Source organism: Octopus bimaculoides, chromosome 9 (assembly GCF_046866305.1).
Source record: "Octopus bimaculoides isolate indiv1 chromosome 9, ASM4686630v1, whole genome shotgun sequence".
NCBI classification, from domain to species: domain Eukaryota; kingdom Metazoa; phylum Mollusca; class Cephalopoda; order Octopoda; family Octopodidae; genus Octopus; species Octopus bimaculoides.
Genome location: NC_142936.1, coordinates 11,099,532 through 11,114,417, shown reverse-complemented (window position 1 = coordinate 11,114,417; position 14,886 = coordinate 11,099,532). Strand labels below are relative to the sequence as shown.

Here is a 14,886-nt window from a genome sequence, read left to right as displayed (position 1 = left end):
CATATATACGTATATTTATATATGCATATATATACGCGTACGTGCATATAGAAGCGCATATATACGTGTACGTGCATATAGAAGCACATATATACACGAACGTACATATAGAAGCACATATATACACGTACGTTCACATAGAAGCACATATATACACGTACGTTCACATAGAAGCACATATATACACGTACTTTCACATATATGCACATATATACAAGTACGTACATATATATGCACATATCTACACGTACGTACATATAGAAGCACATATATAGACGTACGTACATATATATGCACATATATACACGTGCGTGCGCGTAGAAGCACATATATACAAGTACGTACATATATATGCACATATATACACGTGCGTACGCGTAGAAGCACATATATACACGTGCGTGCGCGTAGAAGCACATATATATACACGTGCGTACATATATATGCACGTATATACACGTACGTACATATAGAAGCACGTATATACACGTACGTACATATATATGCACATAAATACACGTACGTACATATATATGCTCATATATACACGTACGTACATATATATGCACATATATATACGTACGTACATATATATGCACATATATATACGTACGTACATATAGAATCACATATTCACGTACGTACATATTGAAGCACATATATACACGTAAGTACATATAGAAGCACATATATACACGTACGTTCACATATAGAAGCACATATATACACGTACGTACACATAGAAGCACATATATACACGTACGTTCACATGTATGCACATATATACAAGTACGTACATATATATGCACATATATACAAGTACGTACATATATATGCACATATATACACGTGTGTACGCGTAGAAGCACATGTGTACGCGTAGAAGCACATATATACACGTGCGTACGCGTAGAAGCACATATATACACGTGCGTACGCGTAGAAGCACACATATATACACGTGCGGACATATAGAAGCACATATATACGCGTACGTACATATATATGCACATATATACACGTCTTTATATATGCACCCATGCACGTACGTACATATAGAAGCACCTATATAAACGTACGTACATATAGAATCACATATATACACGTACGTACATATTGAAGCATATATATACACGTACGTACATATAGAAGCATATATATACACGTACGTACATATAGAAGCATATATATACACGTACGTACATATAGAAGCACATATATACACGTACGTACACTTAGAAGCACATGTATACACGTACGTACATATATATTTACATATATACACGTACGTACACTTAGAAGCACATGTATACACGTACGTACTCATAGAAGCACATATATACACGTACTTACATATAGAAGCACATATATACACGTACGTACATATAGAAGCATATATATATATATATACACGTACGTACATATATATGCACGTATATACACGTATGTACATATATATGCACGTATATACATGTACGTACATATATATGCACGTATATACATGTACGTACATACAGATGCACGTATATACACGCACGTACATATACAAGCACATATATACACATACTTATATATAGAAGCACATATATACACGTTTGTACGCATAGAAGCACATATATACACATACTTATATATAGAAGCACATATATACACGTACGTACGCATAGAAGCACATATATACACGTACGTACGCATAGAAGCACATATATGCACGTACGTACGAATAGAAGCACATATATACACGTACGTACGCATAGAAGCAAATATATACACGTACGTACGCATAGAATTACATATATATTCGCAAGTACATATAGAAGCACATATACACGTACGTACATATATATGCACATATATACACGTGCGTACATATAGAAGCGCATATATACACGTAAGTACATATAGAAGCACATATATACACGTACGTACATATAGAAGCACATATATACACGTACGTACATATAGAAGCACATATATACACGTACGTACATATAGAAGCACATATATACACGTACGTACATATATATGCACATAAATACACGTACGTACATATGTATGCACATATATACTAGTACGTACGCACAGAAGCACATATATACACGTACGCATAGAAGCACATATATACACGTACGTACGCATAGAAGCAAATATATACACGTACGTACGCATAGAATTACATATATACTCGCAAGTACATATAGAAGCACATATACACGTACGTACATATATATGCACATATATACACGTGCGTACGCGTAGAAGCACACATATATACACGTGCGTACGCGTGTATATGTGCTTCTATGCGTCCGTACGTGTATATATGTGCTTCTATGCGTACGTACGTGTATATATGTGCTTCTATGCATACGTACTAGTATATATGTGCATACATATGTACGTACGTGTATTTATGTGGATATATATGTACGTACCTGTAAATATGTGCATATGTATGTACGTACGTGTATATATGTGCTTCTATATGTACGTACGTGTATATATGTGCATATATATGTACGTACGTGTATATATGTGCATATATATGTACGTACGTGTATATGTGCTTCTATATGTACTTGCGAGTATATATGTAATTCTATGCGTACGTACGTGTATATATTTGCTTCTATGCGTACGTACGTGTATATATGTGCTTCTATTCGTACGTACGTGTATATATGTGATTCTATGCGGACGCACGTGTATATATGCGCATATAGAAGCGTACATATAGAAGCGCATATATACACGTACGTTCGCATAGAAGCACATATATACACGTACGTACGCATAGAAGCACATATATACACGTATGTATGCATAGAAGCACATATATACACGTACGTACATATAGAAGCAAAAATATACACGTTTGTACATATATATGCACATATATACACGTACGTACACATAGAAGCACATATATACACGTATGTACACATAGAAACACATATACACGTATGTACATATAGAAGCACATATATACACCTACGTACGCATAGAAGGACATATATACACGTACGTACGCATAGAAGCACATATATACACGTACGTACGCATAGAAGCACATATATACACGTACGTACGCATAGAAGCACATATATACACGTACCTACGCACAGAAGCTCATATATACACGTACGTACGCATAGAAGCACATATATACACATCCTTATATATATATGCACATATATGCACCCATGTACATATATATGCACATATGCAAGTGCGTACATATGGAAGCACCTATATAAACGTACGTACATATCGAATCACATATTTAGACGTACGTACATATTGAAGCATATATATACACGTACGTACATATAGAAGCATATATATACACGTACGTACATATAGAAGCATATATATACGCTACGTACATATAGAAGCATATATATATATACACGTACGTACATATAGAAGCACATATATACACGTACGTTCATATATATGTACATATATATACGTACGTACGCTTAGAAGCACATATATACACGTACGTACGCATAGAAGCACATATATACACGTACGTACGCATAGAAGCACATATATACACGTACGTACGCATAGAAGCACATATATACACGTACGTACGCATAGAAGCACATATATACACGTACGTACGCATAGAAGCACATATATACACGTACGTACGCATAGAAGCACATATATACACGTACGTACGCATAGAAGTACATATATACACGTACTTACATATATATGCACATATATACACGTACGTACACATAGAAGCACATATATATACGTATGTACACATAGAAGCACATATATACACGTATGTACACATAGAAACACATATACACGTATGTACATATAGAAGCACATATATACACCTACGTACGCATAGAAGGAGATATATATACGTACGTTCGCATAGAAGCACATATATACACCTACGTACGCATAGAAGGACATATATACACGTAGGTTCGCATAGAAGCACATATATACACGTACGTACGCACAGAAGCTCATATATACACGTACGTACGCATAGAAGCACATATATACACATCCTTATATATATATGCACATATATGCACCCATGTACATATATATGCACATATGCAAGTGCGTACATATGGAAGCACCTATATAAACGTACGTACATATCGAATCACATATTTAGACGTACGTACATATTGAAGCATATATATACACGTACGTACATATAGAAGCATATATATACACGTACGTACATATAGAAGCATATATATACGCTACGTACATATAGAAGCATATATATATATACACGTACGTACATATAGAAGCACATATATACACGTACGTACATATATATGTACATATATATACGTACGTACACTTAGAAGCACATATATACACGTACGTACTCATAGAAGCACATATATACACGTACTTACATATAGAAGAATATATATATACGTACGTACATATATATATGCACATATATACACGTACGTACATATATATATGCACATATATACACGTACGTACATATAGAAGCATATATATATACACGTACGTACATATAGAAGCATATATATATATATACACGTACGTACATATATATATGCACGTGTATACATGTACGTACATATAGATGCACGTATATACACGTACGTACATATACAAGCACATATATACACGTACTTATATATAGAAGCACATATATACACGCACGTAAACACATACGTACGTCTATACACGCACGCACACACATACGTACGTCTATACACGCACGCACACACATACGTACGTCTATACACGCACGCACACACATACGTACGTCTATACACGCACGCACACACATACGTACGTCTATACACGCACGCACACACATACGTACGTCTATGCACGCACGCACACAAATACGTACGTCTATACACGCACGCACACACATACGTACGTCTATACACGCACGCACACACATACGTACGTCTATACACGCACGTACACACATACGTACGTCTATACACGCACGCACACACATACGTACATCTATACACGCACGCACACACACACAAGCGCGTTTCTACACGCACGCACACACACAAGCGCGTTTCTACACGCACGCACACACACAAGCGCGTTTCTACACGCACGCACACACACAAGCGCGTTTCTACACGCACGCACACACACAAGCGCGTTTCTACACGCACGTACACACACAAGCGCGTTTCTACACGCACGTACACACAGAAGCACATATACAGGCGCACGTAATTATGCACATATATACACGTACGCAACTATGCACATATATACACGTACGTAATTATGCACATATATACACGTACGTACGTATGCACATGTATACACGTACGTACGTATGCACATGTATACACGTACGTACGTATGCACATGTATACACGTACGTACGTATGCACACGTATACACGTACGTACGTATGCACACGTATACACGTACGTACGTATGCACACGTATACACGTACGTACGTATGCACACGTATACACGTACGTACGTATGCACACGTATACACGTACGTACGTATGCACACGTATACACGTACGTACGTATGCACACGTATACACGTACGTACGTATGCACACGTATACACGTACGTACGTATGCACACGTACACACGTACGTACGTATGCACACGTACACACGTACGTACGTATGCACACGTACACACGTACGTACGTATGCACACGTACACACGTACGTACGTATGCACACGTACACACGTACGTACGTATGCACACGTACACACGTACGTACGTATGCACACGTACACACGTACGTACGTATGCACACGTACACACGTACGTACGTATGCACACGTACACACGTACGTACGTATGCACACGTACACACGTACGTACGTATGCACACGTACACACGTACGTACGTATGCACACGTACGCACGTACGCACGTATGCACACGTACGCACGTGTGCACACGTACGCACGTACGCACGTGTGCACACGTACACACGTACGCACGTATGCACACGTACACACGTACGCACGTGTGCACACGTACACACGTACGCACGTGTGCACACGTACACACGTACGCACGTGTGCACACGTACGCACGTGTGCACACGTACGTACGCACGTGTACACACGTACGTACGTACGTACGCACGTGTACACACGAACGTACGTACGCACGTGTACACACGTACGTACGTACGCACGTGTACACACGTACGTACGTACGCAGGTGTACACACGTACGTACGTACGCACGTGTACACACGTACGTACGTCCGCACGTGTACACACGTACGTACGTACGCACGTGTACACACGTACGTACGTCCGCACGTGTACACACGTACGTACGTCCGCACGTGTACACACGTACGTACGTCCGCACATGTACACACGTACGTACGTCCGCACATGTACACACGTACGTACGTCCGCACATGTACACACGTACGTACGTACGCACATGTACACACGTACGTACGTCCGCACATGTACACACGTACGTACGTACGCACATGTACACACGTACGTACGTACGCACATGTACACACGTACGTACGTACGCACATGTACACACGTACGTACGTACGCACATGTACACACGTACGTACGTCCGCACATGTACACACGTACACACGTACGCACGTGTGCACACGTACACACGTACGCACGTGTGCACACGTACACACGTACGCACGTGTGCACACGTACACACGTACGCACGTGTGCACACGTACGCACGTGTGCACACGTACGCACGTGTGCACACGTACACACGTACGCACGTGTGCACACGTACGTACGTACGCACGTGTGCACACGTACGTACGTACGCACGTGTGCACACGTACGTACGTCCGTACGTGTGCACACGTGCGTACGTGTGTACGTGTGCACACGTGCGTACGTGTGTACATGTGCGGACGTGCGTACGTGTGTACATGTGCGGACCTATATAAACGTACGTACATATAGAATCACATATATACACGTACGTACATATTGAAGCATATATATACACGTACGTACATATAGAAGCATATATATACACGTACGTACATATAGAAGCATATATATACACGTACGTACATATAGAAGCACATATATACACGTACGTACACTTAGAAGCACATGTATACACGTACGTACATATATATGTACATATATACACGTACGTACACTTAGAAGCACATGTATACACGTACGTACTCATAGAAGCACATATATACACGTACTTACATATAGAAGCACATATATACACGTACGTACATATAGAAGCATATATATATATATACACGTACGTACATATATATGCACGTATATACACGTACGTACATATATATGCACGTATATACATGTACGTACATATATATGCATGTATATACATGTACGTACATACAGATGCACGTATATACACGTACGTACATATACAAGCACATATATACACATACTTATATATAGAAGCACATATATACACGTTTGTACGCATAGAAGCACATATATACACGTACGTACGTATGCACATGTATACACGTACGTACGTATGCACATGTATACACGTACGTACGTATGCACATGTATACACGTACGTACGTATGCACATGTATACACGTACGTACGTATGCACACGTATACACGTACGTACGTATGCACACGTATACACGTACGTACGTATGCACACGTATACACGTACGTACGTATGCACACGTATACACGTACGTACGTATGCACACGTACACACGTACGTACGTATGCACACGTACACACGTACGTACGTATGCACACGTACACACGTACGTACGTATGCACACGTACACACGTACGTACGTATGCACACGTACACACGTACGTACGTATGCACACGTACACACGTACGTACGTATGCACACGTACACACGTACGTACGTATGCACACGTACACACGTACGTACGTATGCACACGTACGCACGTACGCACGTATGCACACGTACGCACGTGTGCACACGTACGCACGTACGCACGTGTGCACACGTACACACGTACGCACGTGTGCACACGTACACACGTACGCACGTGTGCACACGTACACACGTACGCACGTCTGCACACGTACACACGTACGCACGTGTGCACACGTACACACGTACGCACGTGTGCACACGTACGCACGTGTGCACACGTACGTACGCACGTGTACACACGTACGTACGTACGCACGTACGCACGTGTACACACGTACGTACGTACGCACGTGTACACACGTACGTACGTACGCACGTGTACACACGTACGTACGTACGCACGTGTACACACGTACGTACGTACGCACGTGTACACACGTACGTACGTCCGCACGTGTGCACACGTACGTACGTACGCACGTGTGCACACGTACGTACGTACGCACGTGTGCACACGTACGTACGTCCGTACGTGTGCACACGTGCGTACGTGTGTACGTGTGCACACGTGCGTACGTGTGTACGTGTGCACACGTGCGTACGTGTGTACATGTGCGGACGTACGTACGTGTGTACATGTGCGGACCTATATAAACGTACGTACATATAGAATCACATATATACACGTACGTACATATTGAAGCATATATATACACGTACGTACATATAGAAGCATATATATACACGTACGTACATATAGAAGCATATATATACACGTACGTACATATAGAAGCACATATATACACGTACGTACACTTAGAAGCACATGTATACACGTACGTACATATATATGTACATATATACACGTACGTACACTTAGAAGCACATGTATACACGTACGTACTCATAGAAGCACATATATACACGTACTTACATATAGAAGCACATATATACACGTACGTACATATAGAAGCATATATATATATATACACGTACGTACATATATATGCACGTATATACACGTACGTACATATATATGCACGTATATACATGTACGTACATATATATGCATGTATATACATGTACGTACATACAGATGCACGTATATACACGTACGTACATATACAAGCACATATATACATATACTTATATATAGAAGCACATATATACACGTTTGTACGCATAGAAGCACATATATACACGTACGTACGTATGCACATGTATACACGTACGTACGTATGCACATGTATACACGTACGTACGTATGCACATGTATACACGTACGTACGTATGCACAAGTATACACGTACGTACGTATGCACACGTATACACGTACGTACGTATGCACACGTATACACGTACGTACGTATGCACACGTATACACGTACGTACGTATGCACACGTATACACGTACGTACGTATGCACACGTACACACGTACGTACGTATGCACACGTACACGTACGTACGTATGCACACGTACACACGTACGTACGTATGCACACGTACACACGTACGTACGTATGCACACGTACACACGTACGTACGTATGCACACGTACACACGTACGTACGTATGCACACGTACACACGTACGTACGTATGCACACGTACGCACGTACGCACGTATGCACACGTACGCACGTGTGCACACGTACGCACGTACGCACGTGTGCACACGTACACACGTACGCACGTGTGCACACGTACACACGTACGCACGTGTGCACACGTACACACGTACGCACGTCTGCACACGTACACACGTACGCACGTGTGCACACGTACACACGTACGCACGTGTGCACACGTACACACGTACGCACGTGTGCACACGTACGCACGTGTGCACACGTACGTACGCACGTGTACACACGTACGTACGTACGCACGTGTACACACGTACGTACGTACGCACGTGTACACACGTACGTACGTACGCACGTGTACACACGTACGTACGTCCGCACGTGTACACACGTACGTACGTCCGCACGTGTACACACGTACGTACGTACGCACGTATACACACGTACGTACGTCCGCACGTGTACACACGTACGTACGTCCGCACGTGTACACACGTACGTACGTCCGCACGTGTACACACGTACGTACGTCCGCACGTGTACACACGTACGTACGTCCGCACATGTACACACGTACGTACGTCCGCACATGTACACACGTACGTACGTCCGCACATGTACACACGTACGTACGTCCGCACACGTACACACGTACGTACGTACGCACACGTACACACGTACGTACGTATGCACACGTACACACGTACGTACGTATGCACACGTACACACGTACGCACGTGTGCACACGTACACACGTACGCACGTGTGCACACGTACGCACGTGTGCACACGTACGTACGCACGTGTACACACGTACGTACGTACGCACGTGTACACACGTACGTACGTACGCACGTGTACACACGTACGTACGTACGCACGTGTACACACGTACGTACGTCCGCACGTGTACACACGTACGTACGTACGCACGTATACACACGTACGTACGTCCGCACGTGTACACACGTACGTACGTCCGCACGTGTACACACGTACGTACGTCCGCACGTGTACACACGTACGTACGTCCGCACGTGTACACACGTACGTACGTCCGCACATGTACACACGTACGTACGTCCGCACATGTACACACGTACGTACGTCCGCACATGTACACACGTACGTACGTCCGCACACGTACACACGTACGTACGTACGCACACGTACACACGTACGTACGTATGCACACGTACACACGTACGTACGTATGCACACGTACACACGTACGCACGTGTGCACACGTACACACGTACGCACGTCTGCACACGTACACACGTACGCACGTGTGCACACGTACACACGTACGCACGTGTGCACACGTACACACGTACGCACGTGTGCACACGTACGCACGTGTGCACACGTACGTACGCACGTGTACACACGTACGTACGTACGCACATGTACACACGTACGTACGTACGCACGTGTACACACGTACGGACGTACGCACGTGTACACACGTACGTACGTACGCACGTGTACACACGTACGTACGTACGCACGTGTACACACGTACGTACGTCCGCACGTGTACACAGGTACGTACGTCCGCACGTGTACACACGTACGTACGTCCGCACATGTACACACGTACGTACGTCCGCACATGTACACACGTACGTACGTCCGCACATGTACACACGTACGTACGTACGCACATGTACACACGTACGTACGTCCGCACATGTACACACGTACGTACGTACGCACATGTACACACGTACGTACGTACGCACATGTACACACGTACGTACGTACGCACATGTACACACGTACGTACGTACGCACATGTACACACGTACGTACGTCCGCACATGTACACACGTACACACGTACGCACGTGTGCACACGTACACACGTACGCACGTGTGCACACGTACACACGTACGCACGTGTGCACACGTACACACGTACGCACGTGTGCACACGTACGCACGTGTGCACACGTACGCACGTGTGCACACGTACACACGTACGCACGTGTGCACACGTACGTACGTACGCACGTGTGCACACGTACGTACGTACGCACGTGTGCACACGTACGTACGTCCGTACGTGTGCACACGTGCGTACGTGTGTACGTGTGCACACGTGCGTACGTGTGTACGTGTGCACACGTGCGTACGTGTGTACATGTGCGGACGTGCGTACGTGTGTACATGTGCGGACCTATATAAACGTACGTACATATAGAATCACATATATACACGTACGTACATATTGAAGCATATATATACACGTACGTACATATAGAAGCATATATATACACGTACGTACATATAGAAGCATATATATACACGTACGTACATATAGAAGCACATATATACACGTACGTACACTTAGAAGCACATGTATACACGTACGTACATATATATGTACATATATACACGTACGTACACTTAGAAGCACATGTATACACGTACGTACTCATAGAAGCACATATATACACGTACTTACATATAGAAGCACATATATACACGTACGTACATATAGAAGCATATATATATATATACACGTACGTACATATATATGCACGTATATACACGTACGTACATATATATGCACGTATATACATGTACGTACATATATATGCATGTATATACATGTACGTACATACAGATGCACGTATATACACGTACGTACATATACAAGCACATATATACACATACTTATATATAGAAGCACATATATACACGTTTGTACGCATAGAAGCACATATATACACGTACGTACGTATGCACATGTATACACGTACGTACGTATGCACATGTATACACGTACGTACGTATGCACATGTATACACGTACGTACGTATGCACACGTATACACGTACGTACGTATGCACACGTATACACGTACGTACGTATGCACACGTATACACGTACGTACGTATGCACACGTATACACGTACGTACGTATGCACACGTATACACGTACGTACGTATGCACACGTATACACGTACGTACGTATGCACACGTATACACGTACGTACGTATGCACACGTACACACGTACGTACGTATGCACACGTACACACGTACGTACGTATGCACACGTACACACGTACGTACGTATGCACACGTACACACGTACGTACGTATGCACACGTACACACGTACGTACGTATGCACACGTACACACGTACGTACGTATGCACACGTACACACGTACGTACGTATGCACACGTACGCACGTACGCACGTATGCACACGTACGCACGTGTGCACACGTACGCACGTACGCACGTGTGCACACGTACACACGTACGCACGTGTGCACACGTACACACGTACGCACGTGTGCACACGTACACACGTACGCACGTCTGCACACGTACACACGTACGCACGTGTGCACACGTACACACGTACGCACGTGTGCACACGTACGCACGTGTGCACACGTACGTACGCACGTGTACACACGTACGTACGTACGCACGTGTACACACGTACGTACGTACGCACGTGTACACACGTACGTACGTACGCACGTGTACACACGTACGTACGTCCGCACGTGTGCACACGTACGTACGTACGCACGTGTGCACACGTACGTACGTACGCACGTGTGCACACGTACGTACGTCCGTACGTGTGCACACGTGCGTACGTGTGTACGTGTGCACACGTGCGTACGTGTGTACGTGTGCACACGTGCGTACGTGTGTACATGTGCGGACGTACGTACGTGTGTACATGTGCGGACCTATATAAACGTACGTACATATAGAATCACATATATACACGTACGTACATATTGAAGCATATATATACACGTACGTACATATAGAAGCATATATATACACGTACGTACATATAGAAGCATATATATACACGTACGTACATATAGAAGCACATATATACACGTACGTACACTTAGAAGCACATGTATACACGTACGTACATATATATGTACATATATACACGTACGTACACTTAGAAGCACATGTATACACGTACGTACTCATAGAAGCACATATATACACGTACTTACATATAGAAGCACATATATACACGTACGTACATATAGAAGCATATATATATATATACACGTACGTACATATATATGCACGTATATACACGTACGTACATATATATGCACGTATATACATGTACGTACATATATATGCATGTATATACATGTACGTACATACAGATGCACGTATATACACGTACGTACATATACAAGCACATATATACACATACTTATATATAGAAGCACATATATACACGTTTGTACGCATAGAAGCACATATATACACGTACGTACGTATGCACATGTATACACGTACGTACGTATGCACATGTATACACGTACGTACGTATGCACATGTATACACGTACGTACGTATGCACAAGTATACACGTACGTACGTATGCACACGTATACACGTACGTACGTATGCACACGTATACACGTACGTACGTATGCACACGTATACACGTACGTACGTATGCACACGTATACACGTACGTACGTATGCACACGTACACACGTACGTACGTATGCACACGTACACACGTACGTACGTATGCACACGTACACACGTACGTACGTATGCACACGTACACACGTACGTACGTATGCACACGTACACACGTACGTACGTATGCACACGTACACACGTACGTACGTATGCACACGTACACACGTACGTACGTATGCACACGTACGCACGTACGCACGTATGCACACGTACGCACGTACGCACGTGTGCACACGTACACACGTACGCACGTGTGCACACGTACACACGTACGCACGTGTGCACACGTACACACGTACGCACGTCTGCACACGTACACACGTACGCACGTGTGCACACGTACACACGTACGCACGTGTGCACACGTACACACGTACGCACGTGTGCACACGTACGCACGTGTGCACACGTACGTACGCACGTGTACACACGTACGTACGTACGCACGTGTACACACGTACGTACGTACGCACGTGTACACACGTACGTACGTACGCACGTGTACACACGTACGTACGTCCGCACGTGTACACACGTACGTACGTACGCACGTGTACACACGTACGTACGTCCGCACGTGTACACACGTACGTACGTCCGCACGTGTACACACGTACGTACGTCCGCACGTGTACACACGTACGTACGTCCGCACGTGTACACACGTACGTACGTCCGCACGTGTACACACGTACGTACGTCCGCACGTGTACACACGTACGTACGTCCGCACGTGTACACACGTACGTACGTCCGCACATGTACACACGTACGTACGTCCGCACATGTACACACGTACGTACGTCCGCACACGTACACACGTACGTACGCACGTGTACACACGTACGTACGTACGCACATGTACACACGTACGTACGTACGCACGTGTACACACGTACGGACGTACGCACGTGTACACACGTACGTACGTACGCA

The 14,886-nt window shown here is 44.0% G+C and overlaps 1 long non-coding RNA gene across 1 annotated transcript in view; it reads right to left on the bottom strand.

Annotated features, from left to right (window-relative positions):
- The window catches only part of LOC149133983 (uncharacterized), a 54,941-nt gene that overhangs the window by 5,743 nt on the left and 34,312 nt on the right, over window positions 1-14,886 (bottom strand). The window lies entirely within an intron of this gene.